This window comes from Carcharodon carcharias, chromosome 6 (assembly GCF_017639515.1).
Source record: "Carcharodon carcharias isolate sCarCar2 chromosome 6, sCarCar2.pri, whole genome shotgun sequence".
Taxonomy (NCBI): domain Eukaryota; kingdom Metazoa; phylum Chordata; class Chondrichthyes; order Lamniformes; family Lamnidae; genus Carcharodon; species Carcharodon carcharias.
In genome coordinates, this window is record NC_054472.1 from 118,779,851 (window position 1) to 118,802,148 (window position 22,298).

At 43.6% G+C, this 22,298-nt stretch overlaps 1 protein-coding gene across 4 annotated transcripts in view; it reads right to left on the reverse strand.

Moving 5' to 3' along the window:
• The window catches only part of trappc9 (trafficking protein particle complex subunit 9), a 956,085-nt gene extending 935,742 nt beyond the window's left edge, over nucleotides 1-20,343 (reverse strand). For 2 of the 4 annotated variants that reach the window (XM_041189162.1, XM_041189161.1), the window contains exon 1: nucleotides 20,106-20,342. The gene's annotated coding sequence lies outside the window, so the exon portion shown is untranslated. Of the gene's footprint in view, nucleotides 1-20,105 lie in introns of all 4 variants that reach the window. The other 2 variants (XM_041189164.1, XM_041189163.1) reach the window with 1 other exon arrangement.
• Between the last annotated feature and the right edge of the window lie 1,955 nt (nucleotides 20,344-22,298).

A 22,298-nucleotide genomic window follows, 5' to 3' on the forward strand; every position in this document is an offset into this window, starting at 1 on the left:
AACATTGTACAGATATTTAAAAAGGATGTGAGGGATATGCCAGAAAATTATAGGCTGGTCAGTCTGACTTCGGTAGTGGGCAAATTATTGGAAACGAATCTGAGACACAGAATAAGCTGTCACTTAGAAAGGCACAGATTGATCAGGGATACTCAGCATGGCTTTGTTAGGGGAAGACCATGTCTTACTAACTTAATAGAATTTTTTGAGCAAGTAACAAGGAGGATGATGAGTGTCATGCAGTGGATGTTGTCTACATGGATTTTAGCAAGACAGCTGACAAAGTCCCACATGGCAGACTGGTCAGGAAAGCGAGATCCCATGGGGAAGGTGGTGAGTTGGATCCAAAATTGGCTCAGCGACAGGAAACAAAAGGGCAAAGGTCGATCGATGTTTTTGCGACTGAAAAGCTGTTTCAGGCAGGTTGGAGGGGAGGATAGACAGGGCTCAGTGTTGGGGGCCTTGCTGTTTGTCACACATATTAATGATCTGGACATAAATGTGGGAACCATGATTGGGAAATTGGCAGATGACACAAAAATTGGTTGTGCAGTTGATAACGAAGAGAATAGCTGTTGTCTCCAGACTGATATCAATGGTTTGGTTGAGGAGGTGGAGAAGTGGCAAGCTGAATTCAATCTGGGAAAGTGTGAGGTAATGCATTTGGGGAGGGCAAACAAAGCAAGGGAGTATTCAATAAATAGGAGGATATTGAAAGGAGTTGAGGAAATGAGACACCTTGGAGGGTATGTCCACAGGTCCCTGAAGGTGGCAGGACAGGTGGACAAGGTGTGCAAAATAAAAAAAGGAATGCTTTCCTTTATTGGATGAGGTATTGAATACAAAAGCAGGGATGTAATGATGGAACAGTATAAAACACTGGTTAGGCCACAGCTGGAATTTTGTGTACAGCTCTGGTCACCACATTACAGGAAGGACATTGCTCTGGAGAGAGTGCAGAGGAGATTTACAAGAATGTTCCCAGGGCTTGAAAGTTGCAGCTACGAAGAAAGATTGGATAGGGTAGGGTTGTTTTCCTCAGAACAGAGGAGGCTGGGGCGTGTCCTAATTGAGGTGTACAAAATTATGAGGGGCTTAGATCGGGTAGACAGGAAAGACCTGTTTCCCCTAGCTGAGGGGTCAATTACCAGGGTGCATAGATTTAAGGTGACATGAGGAAAAACCTTTTCACCCAGAGGATGGTGGGCACCTGGAATTCACTGCCTAAATTGGTGGTTGAGGTTGAAACTCTCAAACATACAATATAGACTTTCATAGCACTTCCTAATTGCTTGCTGTACCTGCATGCTAACTTTGTGTTCCTTGTACAGGTATACACAAGCCCCTCTGAACATCCATAAATTCCATGCTTGTTAAAAAAAAATTTTTATACTCTTACAACCAAAGTGAATAACCTCACACTTTCCACATTCTACTCCATCTGTCACCTTGTTTTCCACTCACTTAACCTGTCTATAGCCCTTTGCAGTCTGTGTCCTCACAGCTTACATAACCCTCTAGCTTTGTATCGTCAACAAACTTACACACATTAGTGGGTTTGGCCCAAAAACTGGAATGTAAATTCTAAACAGAATCACAGTGCAGCGTGAGAAACACCTGACCTACCTAATACCATTTACCCACACTTAGCCCATAGCCTTGAATGTTATGACGTGCCAAGTGCTCATCCAGGTACTTTTTAAAGGATGTGAGGCAACCCGCCTCCACCACCCTCCCAGGCAATGCTTTCCAGACCGTCACCACCCCTTGGGTAAAAATGTTTTTCCTCACATCCTCCCTAAACTTCCTGCCCCTCACCTTGAACTTATGCCCCCTTGTAACCGACCCTTCAACCAAGGGGGAACAGCTGCTCCCTATCCACCCTGTCCATGCCCCTCAATCTTGTACACCTCGATCAAGTCGCCCCTCAGTCTTCTCTGCTCCAACGAAAACAACCCAAGTTTATCCAACCTCTCTTCAAAACTTAAATGTTTCATCCCAGGCAACATCCTGGTGAATCTCCTCTGCACCCCCTCCAGTGCAACCACATCCTTCCTATAATGTGGCGACCAGAACTGCACACAGTACTCCAGCTGTGGTCTCACCAAGGTTCTATACAACTCCAACATGACCTCTCTACTTTTGTAATCTATGCCAAGATTGATAAAGGCAAGTGTCCCATATGCCTTTTTCACCACCCCACTAACATGCCCCTCTGCCTTCAGGGATCTATGGACACGCACACCAAGGTCCCTTTGTTCCTCAGAACTCCCGAGTGTCCATGCCATTCATTGAATACTTCCTTATCAAATTACTCCTTCCAAAATATATCATCTCACACTTTTCAGGGTTAAATTCCATCTGCCACTTATCTGCCCATTTGACCATCCCGTCTATATCTTCCTGAAGCCCAAGACACTCAACCTCACTGTTAACCACCCAGCCAATCTTTGTGACATCCGCAAACTTACTAATCCTACCCCCCACATAGCCATCTATGTCGTTTATATAAATGACAAATAATAGGGGACTGAGCACAGATCCCTGTGGTATGCCACTGGACACTGGCTTCCAGTCACTAAAGCAGCCTTCTGTCATCACCCTCTGTCTCTTACAAATAAGCCAATTTTGAATCCACCTTATCAAATTAGCCTGTATCCCATGTGCATTTGCCTTTTTAGTCTCCCATGTGGGACCTTGTTAAAGGCTTTGCTGACATCCATATAAACTACATCAACTACACTACCCTCATCTAAACACCTGGTCACCTCCTCAAAAAATTCAAACAAATTTGTTAGGCATGACCTCCCTCTGACAAAGCCAAGCTGATTATCGCTGATCAAACCTTGCCTCTCCAAGTGGAGATACATACTCTCCTTGAGAATTTTATCCAATAGTTTCCCTACCACTGGCCTGTAGTGCCCTGGCTTCTCTCTATAACCCTTCTTAAATAGCAGAACCACATTAGCTGCTCTCCAGTCCTCTGGCACCTCCCCCATGGCCAGAGAGGAATTAAAAATTTGGGTCAGAGCCCCTGCGATCTCCCTTGCCTCCCTCAGCAGTCTGGGATACAAATCATCTGGACCTGGATATTTGTCCACTTTTAAGCCTGTCAACACCTCCAATATTTTGTCACTCAATATATCAATTAGCTTGAGAACCTCGCAGTCTCTCTCCCAGAGTTCGATACCTTCATCCTCACTCTCTTGGGTGAAGACAGATGTGAAGTATTTGTTCAACACTCTAGCGATGTCCTCTGGCTCCACTCAGATTGCCCCCTTGGTCCCTTATGGGCCCTACTCTTTCCCTGGTTATCCTCTTCCCATTGATATACTTATAGAATATCTTGGGATTTTCACTGCTTTTACCAGCCAGAGATTTCTCATATCCCCTCTTTGCTCTCCTAATTGCTTTATTAACCTCCACCCTTCACTTTCTGTCCTCCACTAATGCCTCTGCTGATTTGTTTCCCTTGTACCTGCTAAAAGCCTCTTTTCCTTCTCATCGTAACCTGAATACTTCTGGTCATTCATGGTTCTCTGGGATTGTTACTCCTTCCTATCACCCTAGAGGGAACATGTTGAGCCTGTACCCCGCCCCATTTCCTTTTTGAACACCCCCCCCAACTCTGTAGGTTTCCCCACAAGTAACTTTTCCCAGTCTACCTTGGCCAGATCCTGCCTTATTTTACTAAAATCCATTCTCCCCCAGTCCAAAGCATTTTTTTTGCAACTTGTCGATTTCTTTGTCCATAACAAACTTAAACTGTACCATGTTGTGGTCGCTATCGCTAAAATGCTCGTCCACCACCACCTCAGCCACCTGTCCAGCTTCATTCCCCAGAATTAGATCTAGCACTGTACCGTCCCTTGTTGGACCCTCTACATATTGACCTAAAAAGTTCTCCTGTACACATTTCAAGAAATCCATTCCATCCAAGCCCTTGGGAAAGTTGAAATCACCTAATATAATTACCCTATTGTTATTGTTTTTATACACCTCCGCAAATTGTGCATATATTTGCTCCTCAATTTCCCGCTGACTATCTGGGGGTCTATAAGAAACATCTAACAATGTGGCTGCCCCTTTTTTATTCTTAAGCTCCACCCACAAAGCTGCATTCGATGTCCCCTCCAAGATACCATTTCTCCTTACTGCAGTAACTGACTCCTTAACTAATAATGCAACGCCTCCTCCTCTTTTACCCCTTCCCCTGTCTCACCTGAAGAATCTATATCCCAGAATGTTGAACTGCCAATCCTGCCCTTCCTTCAACCATGTCTCAGTGATGGCTACTATATCAGAATCCCACGTGTCAATCCTCACCCTTAACTCATCCGTTTTACCTGTAATAACAGCTGAGATGCCAGCACTAATCCTTGCAGCACTCCACTAATCACAGCCTGTAAGCTGAAAATTCCTTGTTTATATCCACTCTCTGCTTCCTGTCTATTAACCAATCATCTTTCCATGCTAATATAATGACCCCCAACTCCATGAACCCTAATCTTGTACATTAACCTTTTGTGTTGCACATTATCAAATGCCTTTATGAAATCCAAATGTACTACACCTTCTGATTACCATTCTTCTGCCCAACTAATCACATTGCCAAAAAATTCTAATAAGGTTGTCAAATAGAATTTCCCTTTTATAAAACCATGTTGACTTTGATCATAATGATTTGTGCATCATTAAGATTTTAAAAATAGATTCCAGCATCTTCCATTTTCACTCTCACTCATTTTTTGAATAGCAGTGTTATATTTGCTAACTTCCAATCTGCTTGGGCCATTCTAGAATTCGGAATCAAAGGATTAATAAGGACAGGGATGATGGAGAGAGTTGAGATGCTCTTCATCCACAAGAAGTCCCATATGGTCAGTGTCTCAAATAGCCTCTCCTAATCAAATTCTTTCTGCCTGGCTTCATGTGCTAATCCCTGTTTAGAACTGTGGATAGAGGTGCGAAGGCAGGTGTTGGGAGCGGTCTGGCTTAGAAAAGCTATGGTGGTAGGGCTCATCCGTCTTAGTTGGCAGTCCACCTAGCAGAAAGGAACTCTGATTTCAAAGCTCCCAGCTATGTGTTAACTATTAAGGTATACATCAGCTGACAGTGCCGAAAATCACAAATAATGCTTATAGACTGCATGGCAATGTAAAGGGTAGATGAGGCTGTTCAGCCTGCTCTGCAGTTCATCTAGGAGGACAACTCCAAAATCAAACCTGCATCTTTTCAACATACGCTCGCAGCACGCATTGCATTAGTATAATATTAGCTGCCTTGGAAATGGGAGATGTTCTGCACAAATCCCACCCATATACACAATGTGCAGGTTGTTCAGCAAGTCACGATCAACCAAATAAACCAGACATACCAAGCCCTGTGGTGATAGGGAAGTAACAATGAGGAAAAGTAGAGAATGTTACTGGCAGTCTTCAGTCATAGCCATGCACACAGATGGCCTCAGGGTGATGGTCGCTTTCCACAGATCAAGGTAGATGTGGAGCTTGTTTCCTCCTGGGGCAATAGGTGGAGTCTGCCTGGGAAGAAAGAGAATCCTAAACACAGCCTGCTCTGCCTGCACCTGCCAGGTTACTACTTCTGGTTGGTCATCCATTCACGCAGTTGAAACATAAAGAACAAAACTATTAGTCATAGTATGAATTTCGGTTCATGGAATGTCAGAACACTTCTAGACAACAATACAAGACCTGAATGCAGAACAGTCCTCACAGCAAGTATGCTGGCAGGTACAAAATTGACATAGCCAGCCAACGCGAAACAAGGCTTGCCAAGGTGTCTCAACTTGAGATTAGTGCACGCTACACATTCTTGTTGACAAGTCCAAGGACAGTCAGGCATGGGCTTTACCACTTGATCTGAACTAGCACACAAGCTTGACTCACTTCCATGAGTCAATTGCTGATCCCCATTGGTTCTTCACTTAAGTCTTACCAATAACCAGTATGCAACATTCATCAGTGCCGTTGCTCCAATAATAAACAGATGAGGTCAAAGAAGCATTTTATAATGACCTGAGCAAGATAATTAATTAGAGTACCACCCCACCAGGACAAACTCATTATTCTTGGTGATTTCAATGCCCAGAGTGAGCACAGGCTGTAACATATGGTGAGGAGTACTAAGACACCATGATATTAGCAGAACAAATGCCAAATGACCAGCTCCTAAGTGCAGCAAGTTTGATCTTACCATCACAAATAGCCTTCCAGCAAGCAGACAAACTGGAAAACAACCTGGATGCACCCCATATCCAAACAATGGCACAAGTTGGGTTATGTTATTGTACGACGTAGGCCGCAAGGACATGCACTCTACCCGTTCCGTTAGGAGTTCAGAACGCTGACTATCGGCTTGTCAGAAATTTAGTGTCTCTGAAGATAAAATCTAAAGCACTACAGTACAGAGTCAAGCCAAAAAAGGAGGTTTGGTATAACCATTCTTGAAAACAAGGCTGAGACAAAAACCATTTCACAAACTAGCCACAGGAATTGCTGGTATCCCAGAGGACAAAATTGCCATTGAAGATTCTTGGAAAAAGTTAAGGCATGTTACTTACAGCACAGCACCTGAGATCCTAGGATTCGTTAGACAGAAACACCAAGGCTAGTACAACAACAATGCCCAAGACACAGATAAGCTTCTAGATGAAGTATACGACACTCAGAAAACTTACAGATCTAACAAGAAAATCATCAACACCAGACACCATCACACAAAATACATCCAAACTAAGAGATGCAGAACTGCTGGTGTGAAAACAAGGCTGTTAAGCTTCAAGCAACGACTGATGAAAACAACCTGAAGTCCTACAGTCAGTCAGTCTCTGGCTTCAAAACCAACATTGTGACACCCAATCCTCACTGCAGATAGCAATCAGCTCCTGACAAAAAAGCAGGAGATTCTCTGACATTCAGTAGAACACTTCAGCAAACCTCCAAAACCAACAGTCCATAATGTGCAATGATACCATTGTGTCCCTTCCACAGCACCGCACCCTGGAAGAGCTTGCACTTAATCCTTCTCAAGCAATGGTCACAAAGGCCATAAAGCAGGTTCCAATGGGCAAGTCACCAGGAGCTGATGGCATCCTGCCTGAAGCATTGAAGTACAGAGGGAAACACATGGTTAGGAAACTCACGATTCTTTTTCTAATTATTCATTCACAGGATGTGGGCTTCGCTGGCTGGGCCAGCATTACTGCCCATCTCTAGTTGCCCCCCAGAAGGTGGTGGTGAGCTGCCTTCTTGAACATCAATGACCTTCCTTCTATCATAAGGTCAGAAGTGGGGATACTCGCTGATGATTGTACAATGTTTAGCACCATTCGCTCCTCAGATTCTGAAGCAGTCCATGCCCAAATGCAGGTCATTGATGAAGCAACTGAAGGCGGTTGGGCTTAGGACACTATCCTGAGGAACTCCTGCAATAAATGTCCTGAAGCAGAGACGACTGACCTCCAATAACCACAACCATCTTCCTTTGTGCTTGGTGCCAGAACCAGGACACTATGCCTCAAGACCATAAGGATGCCTCCATAGCTCAACTCTACAAATGGAAAGGGAGCAAGTCCATCAGTGAAAATCATCATGGAATATCACTTGTCAACAGCAGGAAAAAGGTTATTCTTAATCAGATTGTCACTCACCTCATGGATTCCGTGTACCAGCATCAGTGTGGCTTCCATGCAGGATGGGGAACATGATCCTCGCAGCACATCAAATTCAAAAAAAGTCATGCAAACAGAATGAAGACCCCTATATGGTGTCATTGACCTAAGGTTTTGATAAAATTAAATTGGAAAGCCTATGGAAGATTCTGCACAATTATGACTGCCCTGAAAAGATGATCAGTGTCATTAATTTGTTTCACAATGGCCAGTGAAATCTAAAGTGCTAAGTCATTGGATGCTTTTCCTGTCACCAATGGCACCAAGCAAGGCTGTGTGTGTTGGCTGCAGCTCCGTTTGCCATATACTTCTTGGCCACGCTCCAGTATGCACTCAAAGATCTTGACACGGGGTAAACATTCAATTCAGGACAGAAAACAAATTCTTAACTTGCAAAGGCTCAAGGCTTGCACCAAGGTTACTGAGTGAACTCTTGTTTGCGGATGACTACGCTCTCATAGTACATACTCCAGCAGACATTTAGCTTCTTGTTCATTGCTTTGCCCGAGCCTCAGGACACTTTGGCCTGACAATAAATCTGAAGAACACAGATCTTTTATTAACCTATCCCTGGCCACGTACACCAAGATCCCACAACCTCCATTCAGTATAAAAGTTTTGCTATCTTGGGAGTATCATCTCCAAAACACTATGCTCGATGACAAAAATCAACCATCACCTAGCAAAAGCAAGTTCAGCATTTGGTAGGCTCACTTAGGCTTTGGAAAAAGTATGGAATTTGTCTCAGAACAAAGGTCAAAATCTACCAGGCAGTGGTTCATACATCACTTCTTTATTTGTGCAAGATTTGTACAACCTAACGGTATCACATGAAACAAGTAGAAGCATTCCATCTTTGCTGTCTGAAATCTACTTGCAACATTAGGTGACAGGACAAAATCCCCACTTAGGCTCTTGCAAAGTGCTACAAGTCTGGCATTGAGGTCATGCTCATCAGAGCTCAGTTTTGCTGGGTCAGTCATGTAGTTCACATGGAGAATTCCCACATACCAAAGCCAGTAATCTACAGTCAGCTGAGCCCAGGAACTTGCACCACAAGACATTCCAAAAACAACCTGAAAACTTGCCTCCCCAAAGAATTGCTGAGTTTTTCCAGCATTTTCTGTTTTTGTTTCAGGGATTGCAAGCTGGATCTCAATATATAGAGAAAAAAACAACCTTGGACAGACCCATGTGGAGAAGTCTCTATCTTCGTTCGATTTCAATATTTGAGGAAAAGCCAAGTCCCCAGACTAGCGAGCAAGGTGCAAAGCTAATGCCTCCATCCATCCAACACTGACTTGATATGCAATATTTGCAATTAGCTATGGAATTAAAGACTTGGCCCAATGTCACACTTAAAACAATATCAACCTCAGCTATAAACCAGTCTTCTTTCTTCTTGCCGAACACTCATCTATCAAAACGACAGGAGAATCCATCGTTCTACAATCTAGGGAATTTTGGAATATCATAACCAGCACATACACAATCTCCGAAGCCAGCTCTTTTAGAGCCAGAGAACACTCGTATTAGTCCCTTAGTCACTATTTCTTTCTGGTATGTAATTTGTGGTCTCTTCTGTGAGGACAGACAAACTAATTATTCAATGTCACTTCCATTAAACTCTGATGAATGAATCACCATTCCCCAAGATGATTTAATTAACTATATTGGAGTTTTTTTTAGGATCACCCACAATGCTGTTCAGAAGGGAGTTACAGGGTTTTGACTTAGCAACAGCAAAGGAACAATGATACAGTTTCAAGTCAGGGTGTTTCATACCTAACACAAAGGAAGATGGCTGTGGTTGTTGGAGGTCAAGCATCTCAGATCTCGGACATCACTGCAGAGTTCAGATGCTTCCTTCCATCATAAGGTCAGAAGTGAGGATATTCACTGATGATTACACAATGTTCAGCACCATTCGCAACTCCTCAGATACTGAAGCAGTACATGTCCAAATGCAGCAAGGCCTGGACAATATCCAGGCTTGGGCTGACAAGTGGCAAGCAATATTCACACCACACAAATGCCAAGCAATGACCATCTCCAACAAGATAGAGTCTAACTATCACCCCTTGACGTCACTGAATTCCCCTCTAACAACATCCTGGGATTACCATTCACCAGAAACTAAACTGGACCAGCCATATAAATACTCTGGCTGCAAAAGCAGGTCAGAGACTAGGAATCCTGCAGCGAGTAACTCACCTCCTGACTCTCCAAAGCCTGTCCACCACCTTCAAGGCACAAGTCAGGAGTGTGATGGAATACTCTCCACTTGCCTGGATGAATGCAGCTCCCACAACACTCAAGAAGCTTGACACCACCCAGGACAAAGCAGCCCACGTGATTGGTACCACATCCACAAACATTCATTCCCTCCACCATCGACACACAGTAACAGCAGTGTGTACCATCTTCAAGATGCACTGCAGGAATTCGCCAAGATTCCTTGGACAGCACCTGCCAAACCCATGACTACTCCCATCTACAAGGACAAGGGCAGCAGATAGACGGGAACACCACCACCTGGAAGTTCCCCTCCAAGTCACTCATCTTCCTGACTTGCAAATATTTCACCGTTCCTTCACTGTCGCTGGGTCAAAATCCTGGAACTCCCTTCCTAACAGCATTGTGGGTCTACTCACACCACATAGACTGCAGAAATTCAAGAAGGTAGCTCACCACCACCTTCTCAAGAGCAACTCGGGATGGGCAACAAATGCTGGCCCAGCCAGCAAAGCTTACATCTTGTGAATGAATAAAAAAGTCAGGATGGTGTATGACCTGGAGAGGAAATTGCAGGTGGCCATGTTCCCATGTGGAACATCTGGGCAATTTTCCACACTGTCAGATAATGCCAATGTTGCAGTTGTGCTGGAACAGCTTGGCTAATGGTGTGGCTATTTCTGGAGCAGTGAATATTTAAGAGAGATTTAATAGATGTTACCAAAACCATTCATCGTTTTGGTAAAGTAATTAAGGAGTAACATTTTCCAGTGGCAGAAGAAACTAACACAGATTTAACTAACACAGCTCTGTTGAAGGGTCATGAGGACTCGAAACGTCAACTCTTTTCTTCTCCGCCGATGCTGCCAGACCTGCTGAGTTTTTCCAGGTAATTCTGTTTTTGTTTTAAAAGTAATTGGATGAACCAGAGGCAACACGAGGAGAAAAATTTATGCAGCAAGTTACTGTAATCTGGAGTGTGCTGCCTGAAAAGTTGGAGGAAGCAAATTCAATAATAACTGCATAAATAATTGGAAATGGAATGATTTGCAGGGCTTTAGGGAAAAGCAGGGCCAACTGGATATTCTCTCAAAGCTGGTGCAAGCACTGGGCTGACTGACCTCCTTCTGTGCTGTATCATTCTATGGTCCTAGGTGCAAAAATTTGGAAAGCCAATGGACTGTTAGCTCTTGGCTCAAGAGAGCTGGAATATAAAGAGGCGGATATTATACTAAAGTTGTATTAAGCTCTAGTTAAACTGCATTTGTAGTGCTGCATTTAGTTCTGGGCACTGCACTTCAGGATCCATATATTGATCCTTGGAAAGGATGCTTCATAAATTCACCAGCATGAAATCAGGATAAAAAGGGTTAAATCATTAAGGCAGATGTTCTCCTGATTATACGAGATTATGGGCTGATTTATTAGAGGTTGTTAAGGTAATTAAAGGATTGTAGTTTCTCTCTACCTAACCTATTTCCTTGGAGTGGCGATGGGAGAGGAATCACCTTAAAATTAGAGCCAGGCTGTTCAGGGTGATATCAAAGGGTCGTGGAGATCCTGAACCCTCTCCTCAAAAGCCTGTAGAAGACAGGTCAATTGAAAATTTCAAAACCAAGATCAATTTTGGCAAGGATATTAAGGATTATGGAACCAAGGCATGTAAATGGAGTTATACAATGGAAGAACAGGTACAAGGAACTGAGTAAGCCACTCCAATTCCTCAGTCACAACGAGAATCTCAACAAGGGGTTTGGGGGCAGTAACAATTGGAATCTGAATGAGGCAGAAGATGTTAACAGCCTGAAATGTTAAAAGATGTCAGAAAGAAACGAACAGTACTTTCCATTACAAAAACAGAATTACCTGGAAAAACTCAACAGGTCTGGCAGCATCGGCGGAGAAGAAAAGAGTTGATGTTTCGAGTCCTCATGACCCTTCGACAGAACTAGGTGAATCCAAGGAAGGGGTGAAATATAAGCTGGTTTAAGATGTGTGTGCGCGTGTGGGGGGGGAAAAGTGGAGGGGGGGGCGTGGTTGTAGGGACAAGCAAGCAGTGATAGAAGCAGATCATCAAAAGATGTCACAGACAACGGAACAAACGAACACATAGGTGTTGAAGTTGGTGATATTAAATCTAACCGAATGTGCTAATTAAGAATGGATGGAGCATAAAAGATTTAAAAATATTTAAAAATAATGGAAATAGGTGGGAAAAAGAAAAATCTATTTAATTTATTGGAAAAAAACAAAAGGAAGAGGGAAGAAATAGAAAGGGGGTGGGGATGGAGGAGGGAGGTCAAGACCTAAAGTTGTTGAATTCAATATTCAGTCCGGAAGGCTGTAAAGTTCCGAGTCAGAAGATGAGGTGTTGTTCCTCCAGTTTGCGTTGGGCTTCACTGGAACAATGCAGCAAGCCAAGGACAGACATGTGGGCATGAGAGCAGGGTGGAGTGTTGAAATGGCAAGCGACAGGGAGGTTTGGGTCATTCTTGCGGACAGACCGCAGGTGTTCTGCAAAGCGGTCGCCCAGTTTACGTTTGGTCTCTCCAATGTAGAGGAGACCGCATTGGGAGCAATGAATGCAATAGCATAATTTGGGGGAAATGCAAGTGAAATGCTGCTTCACTTGAAAGGAGTGTTTGGGTCCTTGGACGGTGAGGAGAGAGGAAGTGAAGGGGCAGGTGTTGCATCTTTTGCGTGGGCATGGGGTGGTGCCATAGGTGGGGGTTGAGGAGTAGGGGGTGATGGAGGAGTGAACGAGGGTGTCCCGGAGGGAACGATCCCTACGGAATGCCGACGGGGGGGGCGGTGAAGGGAAGATGTGTTTGGTAGTGGCATCATGCTGGAGTTGGCGGAAATGGCGGAGGATGATCCTTTGAATGCGGATGCTGGTGGGGTGATAAGTGAGGACAAGGGGGACCCTATCATGTTTCTGGGAGAGAGGAGAAGGCATGAGGGTGGATGCGTGGGAGATGGGCCAGACACGGTTGAGGGCCCTGTCAACGACCGTGGGTGGAAAACCTCGGTTAAGGAAGGAGGACATGTCAGAGGAACTGTTTTTGAAGGTAGCATCATCGGAACAGATGCAACGGAGGCGAAGGAACTGAGAGAATGGGATGGAGTCCTTACAGGAAGCAGGGTGTGAGGAGCTGTAGTCAAGGTAACTGTGGGAGTCGGTAGGCTTGTAATGGATATTGGTGGACAGTCTATCACCAGAGATTGAGACAGAAAGGTCAAGGAAGGGCAGGGAAGTGTCAGAGATGGACCACGTGAAAATGATGGAGGGGTGGAGATTGGAAGCAAAATTAATAAATTTTTCCAAGTCCCGACGAGAGCATGAAGCAGCACCGAAGTAATCATCGATGTACCGGAGAAAGTTGTGGAAGGGGGCTGGAGTAGGACTGGAACAAGGAATGTTCCACGTACCCCATAAAGAGACAGGCATAGCTGGGGCCCATGTGGGTACCCATAGCCACACCTTTTATTTGGAGGAAGTGAGAGGAGTTGAAGGAGAAATTGTTCAGTGTGAGAACAAGTTCAGCCAGACGGAGGAGAGTAGTGGTGGATGGGGATTGTTCGGGCCTCTGTTCGAGGAAGAAGCTAAGGGCCCTCAGACCATCCTGGTGGGGGTTGGAGGTGTAGAGGGCTTGGACGTCCATGGTGAAGAGGAAGCGGTTAGGGCCAGGGAACTGGAAATTGTTGATGCGACGTAAGGTGTCAGAGGAATCACGGATGTAGGTGGGAAGGGACTGGACAAGGGGAGAGAGAAGGGAGTCAAGGTAACGAGAAACGAGTTCTGTGGGGCAGGAGCAAGCTGACACGATCGGTCTACCGGGACAGTTCTGCTTGTGGATTTTGGGTAGGAGGTTGAAGCGGGCCGTCCAAGGTTGGGAGACTATCAGGTTGGAAGCTGTGGGAGGAAGATCCCCAGAGGAGATGAGGTCAGTGACAGTCCTGGAAACAATGGCTTGATCTTCAGTGGTGGGGTCATGGTCCAGGGAGAGGTAGGAGGAAGTGTCTGCGAGTTGACGCTCAGCCTCCGCGAGGTAGAGGTCAGTGCTCCAGACAACAACAGCACCACCCTTGTCAGCGGGTTTGATGACGATGTCAGGGTTGGACCTGAGAGAATGGAGCGCAGTAAGTTCAGAGAGAGAGATTAGAATGGATGAGAGGAGCAGAGAAATTGAGACGACTAATGTCGCGCTGACAGTTCTCAATGAAAAGATCAAGAGAAGGTAAGAATCCATAGGGAGGGGTCCAGGTGGAGGGAGAATATTGGAGCTGGGTGAAAGGATCCGTTGAACGGGGAGAGGACTCCTGCCCAAAGAAGTGAGCCCAGAGATGAAGACGGCAGAAGAAGAGTTCAGCATCGTGCCGAGCCCGAAATTCATTAAGGTGAGGGCGTAGGGGTATGAAACTAAGTCCTCTGCTGGGCACTGAACATTCAGCATCGGAGAGGGGAACGTCAGGGGACAGTGAATATATGGCTGGAGCTGGGATTGGAAGATGGGGTGGGGACGGAGGGCCAGGCAGGGGTGGATGGTCCTAGATGGGTATTGGTGTCGATGAGTTGTTGGAGTTTGCGTTCCTTAGCACTTGAGAGAAAGAGAAAAAGTTTCTTGTTGAGGCATTGGATGAGACGAAGAATAAAATGAAACTGGGGGCACGTGCAGCTTTGAAAAAGGGTACGGCGGTGCTGCTGGAGGGAGAGGTTGAGTGTGTTCATATGGCGGCGCATGGCACTGAGTGTGGATCTCAGGATGCAACGGGAACAGCAGTCCGAGAAACGTTTTATGTCCCGGAAATACCTGTAATCCTGGGTGGGTTCGAAACATGAGGGGTGGAATTTCAGTTGAAATCTACGTGGGGTAAGTTGGAGACGGAGACAGTCACTGAGAAAGGAGATATGGCTGTGAAAGCGGGTTTTAGTAAACACCTTGTCAAACACCAGGAGAGAAATGGAAAGCAATGAAGGTAAACAAGGCAAAAGAGAGATACGGAAATCTTGTCGCAGAGACGAACAGAACTTCAAGGAGGTAGGCATTTCTTGAAGAGCAGTGGCAGTCAATTAAACACAGATAAAAACAAAAAGACTGCGGATGCTGGAAATCCAAAACAAAAACAGAATTACCTGGAAAAACTCAGCAGGTCTAGCAGCATCGGCAGAGAAGAGTTGATGTTTCGAGTCCTCATGACCCTTCGACAGAACTAGGTGAATCCAAGGAAGGGGTGAAATATAAGCTGGTTTAAGGTGTGTGTGTGTGTGTGTTGGGGGGGGTGGGTTGGGTGGGGGGAGAGAAGTGGAAGGGGGGTGTGGATGTAGGGACAAGCAAGCAATGATAGAAGCAGATCATCAAAAGATGTCACAGGCAACAGAACAAAAGAACACATAGGTGTTGAAGTTGGTGATATATATCTAAACGAATGTGCTAATTAAGAATGGATGGTACTTTCCATTGCCCAGTTTGTAACAATGTCTACTGCTAACTGACATCAGCAAGCTTTTTTAAAAAAGACATTAAAAAAGGTCCATTTTTTCAACCAGTATTTTGCATTTTTGTCAAGAATCAAAAGTTTTGTGTATATATAAAAATATATGCTGCACACATTGTGGTGACAGGCAACAGTGATCAAGGAAAGTTCCAGATTGGATCTCCTGTCTGGGCCGAGTTGGTTATGTCAGAGAGAAATCAGGTAAATGGGTTGTTGTAATACTCACACCAAAAAAATCCAATAGCTTGACTAGACCCATTGAACTGCATGACACAATGGATTACCTTTCACGAGAAAAAATATTGCAAAGAAGAGAAAACAAAACATCTGCGTACCCATGACCTGCAATTTAAAAAACATTTCAAACATGATTTAAGGCCAATGGACATTATAGCTTTCCAGTGAAGTTGGTAATTGTATTAAGATTTTACTTTTTTTTAAACCAATAAAGCTGACCAAACATCCTGCAGATTAGTTCAGCATTAGTGGAAACAAAAATATGTAACATCTTGGAGTTAAAGAGCTTACAGAGAGGGTTAATTCTTATTATACAAACTTTTGCTAAAACATGCACAAAAAAAGCTATGTTCAGCTAGTCTGACATAATTAGAAGTTACTATAGTGATATTTAGCTGACAAAAAAATTTACAAGTTTCCATTGAGCCAGTTCCACTGATCTCCAAGAAAATATATCAGGAAAAGTTCACATCCATGCAAAGCAAGTGATAACATTCACTGCAGTGGAGCCTTTATCACTAATGTCTTGTTACCTGCCACCATTTGAATGATTTGATTGTCAAATCAGTCAGGGTGAAACCATGAAGTGTGGGGAGCGATTCTTGTTCAGCCTGAAGTTATTGCAGTTAATGTTATTCTTACAGAGAAATAGGTACAAATGGGGGAGCAGAGGTGGCTCAGACAGAATCAGACCTGATCAGCTGTTAACTCCTCTACCCAAACTCGACAATTCCAACAGTGCACTCATTTTGCCTCAATTGCATCCGCAATTTTCAATCGCTCCACTATTGCCAGCTATGCCATCAGCTGACTAGGTTCCAAAGCAGGGGCATTCCTTCCCTGGAACTCCTTACATTTCTGCTGTGCTCTCTCCCCTCCTTTAAGGCACTCCTCAAAACTTTCTCTGTGACCAAGTTTCTGATCATCTGTCCCACCATCTCCTTACGTGGCTCAATGACCAATTGTGTCTGATAATGTTCCTACAAGTATCTTAAAACAACATTAAATAATTGCAAGATTTAATGTTGTAATTATTGTTAATAATAGTGTCATTGTATGCTTAAGTTCTAAGTTTTCCAATAAATGCCTTTATCAATTTTCCTGGATAATGTATGAACTTGGAAGAACATCCATTCCCCAACAGGTTCCTTCTGTATGAGAGGCTAGCAGGCTGAAATTTGTACTCAGTCTTTGGCATCGGTGGTTTCATCAGTACATTCATTCAATACAGTTCTCATTGCATAAATCAGCAAGGACTCTTAAAAGATTAATAAAAGACTGCTTCAAGAACATTTGTTAATTTGCAAGTCATTTGGAGCAGTTCGGTCCCAGATTCAATCCCTGGTCTATATGGAGTCAGCTAATCACAATATGGGTGCTCCAATTTCCCTCTTGACTGGATTGTGGAAGGGGGAACAAAATTAAAGGTCCTTGAGACAGTCTGTTCCTAACAGCTCTGCAGTAGGACCCAGATGAAGGTCAGGCTTGATTATGATGTCTCTCACTGTCAAGTAGATTGGAAATGCTCACTAACAAGGTTCACAAATAAAAAGGCCACTTCATATCATACCAGAGAACAAATGATGCTTATTGAACCTTGTATCCCTCCCTCCAAGGCATTAATAATACTTGGACTGAGGAAGAAAAGGAAAACAGGCAAAGTCAGGAAACAAAAAAGTCAGGAGATAAAGAAACACAACAGTCTAAAGAATAATACCATCTTTGTTTTCTTGATAAAATAAACCTATTAGAAGTCCTAGTAGGAGATAATCTTACATCTGCACAAACATTCTCAACAAAACTTCCCATTTTCAGGCTTGTCACACTTTGGTGTCAACTATTCCTATTATAAATTCCTATGTCCAAATTTTAGAGTAGAAAATGCTTACATAAACTTGTGACATCCATATGACATCCACTTCCCAGAGCCTTAAGCTGCTGCAGAGCCACAGTTTTCCATCTCCCAGCTCTTCAGCCTGTACTTCAGAGAAATTTTGAAATTCCAACCAACCCTACTTCCTAAATCATGCTTATTTCTATTTAACTATAGATAACATAAAATCCAGTATGATACAAAAATAATGACAAGATACATGACTTCAAAATGAGAACTGAATTATATCTTTGTGACCTGAACCCTACAGCCAATAGTGTTTCAACTGAAATCTTGGTCCTGACTGTCCATGTGAGACACAGAGATTAACTTGTGGAAATGGAAAACAGTACATTGCTTTTCCGAAGTCAAGACCTGTATTTGGAAACATTGATAAGCTATCCGAGTACAGAAGCTATGAAGATATCTGTAGGTTTTTCGACTGAAAGGAAGAACTTAGGTTTACTTAGCACTATATCAAGTCATTGGTACATTCCAATGTGCTGATGGGATGTGGGTGTCACTGGCTAGGCCAGCACTTCTTGCCCATCCCTAATTGCCTGTAAGACTCATTGCTGTGGCTCTAGAGTCACATGTAGGCCAGGCCAGGTCAGGATGGCAGATTTCCTTTCCTAAAGGACATTAGTGAAGCAGGTGGGTTTTTACAACAATCGATATGTTATTGAATTCAAATTTCACCATCTGCCATGGTAGGATTCGAACCCAGGTCCCCAGAGCATTATCCTGGGTCTCCGGATTAAAAGTCCAGTGACAATGCCACTATGCCACCATTTCCCTTTGGAGTGGCTACTGTTGTGTTGTAGGAAACACTGTAGTCAATTTGTATACAGCAAGGTCCAACAGACAGCAATATGATAATAACCAGATCAGCCGTTTTAACAATGTTGGTTGAGAAGCAAGTTGGCCAGGTTGGTGACCAAATTTCCCTGCTCTTCTTCAAAAGATGCCAAAGGATATTTTCCATCCACCTGAAAGGACACATCACACTTTGGTTTAATGCCTTCTCTGAAAGATAGTACTTTCCTACCATGTAGCACTTCCCTAATACGAACATGTCAGCCTAGATTGTGTGTTCTGGTCTCTGACATCAGACTCAAAACCCATATCCTTCTGCTTCAATGGTAAGAGTGCTTGACTGAGCCAAGGCTGGCATCGAATTATTAAATAAATTGGTTAAAATTTAATGTTAGGCTCAACTTTCTTTGCTCATTGTGATAAATATTTTAAATAATCAACAACGCAAACTAGAGAACTTAAAGACATTGGCGAAATTCAAGATGCTATTGTTTACTGGTCTGGATAATGCAATAAAGGTTAAATTGAGTCAAATGAAATTTACTCATCCACTGTGTTTTTTGGCCTGATCTAGTCCAGCATGAAGAAAGAATTCATCTAGCCTGACCCCTTCAAACCACTGAACCAGAGGTTGGACTACACCATGCTCTTTAGCCATGGGCACCATCCATAGAAAAAGTTAGGGATGAGAAAAAGAATCATACATACAAAAAGCAGGCAGCAATGTTCAAAACAAAACATTTATTTTCAACTTTAAGCAATATGAAAAATTGAGACATGGGAAAAGTTCACTATTGTTTCTACTGTAACAAAAACTCATTAGCCACTGTAAAAGAAAATTAACAACAATGTAATAACTAAGATCTACTTATGGAACAAATTTAGGATCCAGAAAATCTGTCAACATCCGAGAACAAATTTTACTTGTCGGTCCAGGCTTCAAAACAACCAGTTTGCTAAATGTGCTAATTTAGATATTTTGAAAAGGCTTTCCCTGCATGGCATTAATTTAAATTATTCCACTTCTCCCAGGCTTTCATTTTAGTTTTGCTGACATTGATTTTAATTTGATGTTTTGACAACGAATTCCGACACTTGAGAGTTGTTTCTTTGGACATATTACATTTACTTATTTTCAAAATATGTAGTACAAATTCTCCTAATCCTAGCATTCAGTGTTTTATACAAGCAAACGTTATTCCAGCTCAGACCATCACTTCACCTCCTCAGAGATCTCGAGCTATACATACGGCAAGTTTTCTTTAAACATATACTATAAGCAGCCTACATACCCGTTTCAAGCACCCTGGAATAATCTAAATGCGTTTGCCAGATAAACAAAATGCATTCTACATGCAAGCCTAATTCAACAAATTTATTAAAAGCGAGAGACCGAGAAACACACAAGGCCTAACATGCAGCAAAAGGCATCAGGTAGAAGACGCCCAATCGCCCAGACTCAACCAATCGACCCTGGGCAGTCACTGATGTAACAACAGGTAACATTTCAGGAGAAGTTAAATACAATTGACTCTGGTTTTCAGTATATCACCAAGAGTCATTCGTCCCTCTTTAACTGTACACTCCCGTCCATGTTAATATTGACGTACAACATTTCAAACAGCTTTGTGACCTCAGCCCAACGGGCTCCATAATATACAAAAATAACATAGGTGCCTCACGTTAACGCACGATAAAATAGCCACTCTTTCCAAATTAAATATCTCAATTTATAATGGGTTACATACACCTTACCGTCAGACAACTAATTGAAACCGATGAGAAATGAGCAGCAACCCCTCCGCTGTCAGAAGTTTGCCCTGGCTATAAGCGGGCGCGCGGCCGGGACACTCAGGAAGCCGTTGTCCCTTACTGATTTTAATTGGCCAGCAGCCTCATGCCATCACATTCGGACTCGGCCAGCTCATGCTCGATTCAGTCAAGATCGCGTCCCGTTTAAGGAAGCGCGTGACGACACAGGTCAGACTCAAGATCTGAATGACGGTTGGTGTTTTCCCTCCTTGTCCCCACCTCCTGACTCGTGACATCTATCCGCGATGATGTCATCACCGATCAGCCGCCCTACCCCCTCCCCACCGACTTGGCCGCTTCCAATGCACCCACCGAGGGAGGGGAGGAAATTGACAGAAAAATACACGCATATTACACGGTCAGACAAAGCCTGCGGAACTTTATCTTCAGTCTCGGTGAAGTAAGCCCTGTTATTTTTCAGAGAATGGGACTTCCACTGATTTCATCCTGTAAAGAATGAATGAGATTTTTTTTCTCCGCGACATCCCTATGTGTGCAAACATTCAATCACCCGGGAAGAGCCCCGCACTCGGGTCAGCCTCTTGTTCCTGTTCACGGGAGAAATACAGGAGCGAGTCTTACGAAGAGCGGCAATTTTGAGATGGACGAGAACGAATCAGAAATTTATGACGCAGAAGGAGATCAGGCCCCTGAGCCTACAACACCATTCAATAAGATCATGGCTAATCTGATTGTAACCTCAACTCCACATCCCTGCCTACGCCTTTCACCCCCTTGGTTAACAAGAATCTATCTAGTTCTACCTTTAAAATATTCAAAGACTCTGCCTCCACCACCTTTTGAGAAAAAGAGTTCCAAAGACTCAACTCTCAGTGAAAAAAATTCTCATCTCTGTCTTAAATGGGTGAACCTGTATTTTTAAGCAGGGACCCTAATCTAGATTCTCCCATGAGGAAACATCCTTTCCATATCCACCCTGTCAAGACCCCTCAAGCTCTATGTTTCAATTAAGTCACCTCTTCCTCTTCTAAATTCCAGCGGACACATGACTAGCCTGTCCAACCTTTTCTCATAAGACAACCTGCCCATTCCAGTTATTAGTTTAGTAAACCTTCTCTGAATTGCTTCCAACGCTTTTACATCCTTCTTTAAATAAGGAGACCAATGCTGTATACACAGTATTCGACATGTGGTCTCACCAGTGCCCTGTATAACTGAAGCATAACCTCTCTATTTTTGTATTCAAAACTTCTCTGATATAGGTCAATCCTATCAAGTCAATCTTGGCCCCTCAATGTTATACATCTCAATTAAATCTCCCCTCAACTTTTTCCAAAGGCAATCCATTTTTTTCTAATTCTGTCCACATCATAAATCTCCTCTGTACCCTCTCTAGTGCAATCACAGCCTTCCTGTAAAGCAGTGACCCTTCACTTCCTGCCACTGAGCCACGGGATCCATCTTGCCATTTTCCCTTATTTCCCATTGGCCATTTTTTTTGTTTGGTCATACGAAGTGAGCATTGCTGGCAACACCAGTATTTGTTGGCCATCCCTAATTGCCCTTGAGGAAGTGATGGTAAGCTGCCTTCTTGAACCTCTGCAATCCATGTGATGTGGGTATGTACATCCATGGTGCCCTTAGGAAGGGAGTTCCAGGATTTTGACCCAGCAACAATGAAGGAGCAGCAATATAGTTCCAAATCAGGATGTTGTGTGGCTTGAAGGGGAACTTGCAGGTGGTGGTGTTCCCAAGCGTCTGCTGCCTTTGTTTTTCTAGATGATAAATGTCACAGGTTTCAAAGGTTGAAGGAGCCTTGGTGGGATGCTGTTGTCTATCCTGTATTTGGTACACACTGTTGCCATTATGTGTTGGTGTGGAGGGAGTGAATGTTTAAGATGGTGGATGGGATGCCAATCAAGCGGGCTGCTCTGTCCTGGATGGTGTAAAGCTTCTTGAGTGTTGTTGGCTACGCTCATCCAGGCAAGCGAAGAGTATTCCATCACACTCTTGACTTGTGCCTTGTATATGATGGACAGATTTTGGGGAGTCAGTTGTACATTTCCGGCTGATTCCGGATTAAAGACACATTTGTGACCAACAACTGACCGCTCTGGGTACAGGTGAGTTGAAACAAGCCCAACAGATATATTAAAATATTTCATGAAAAGCACA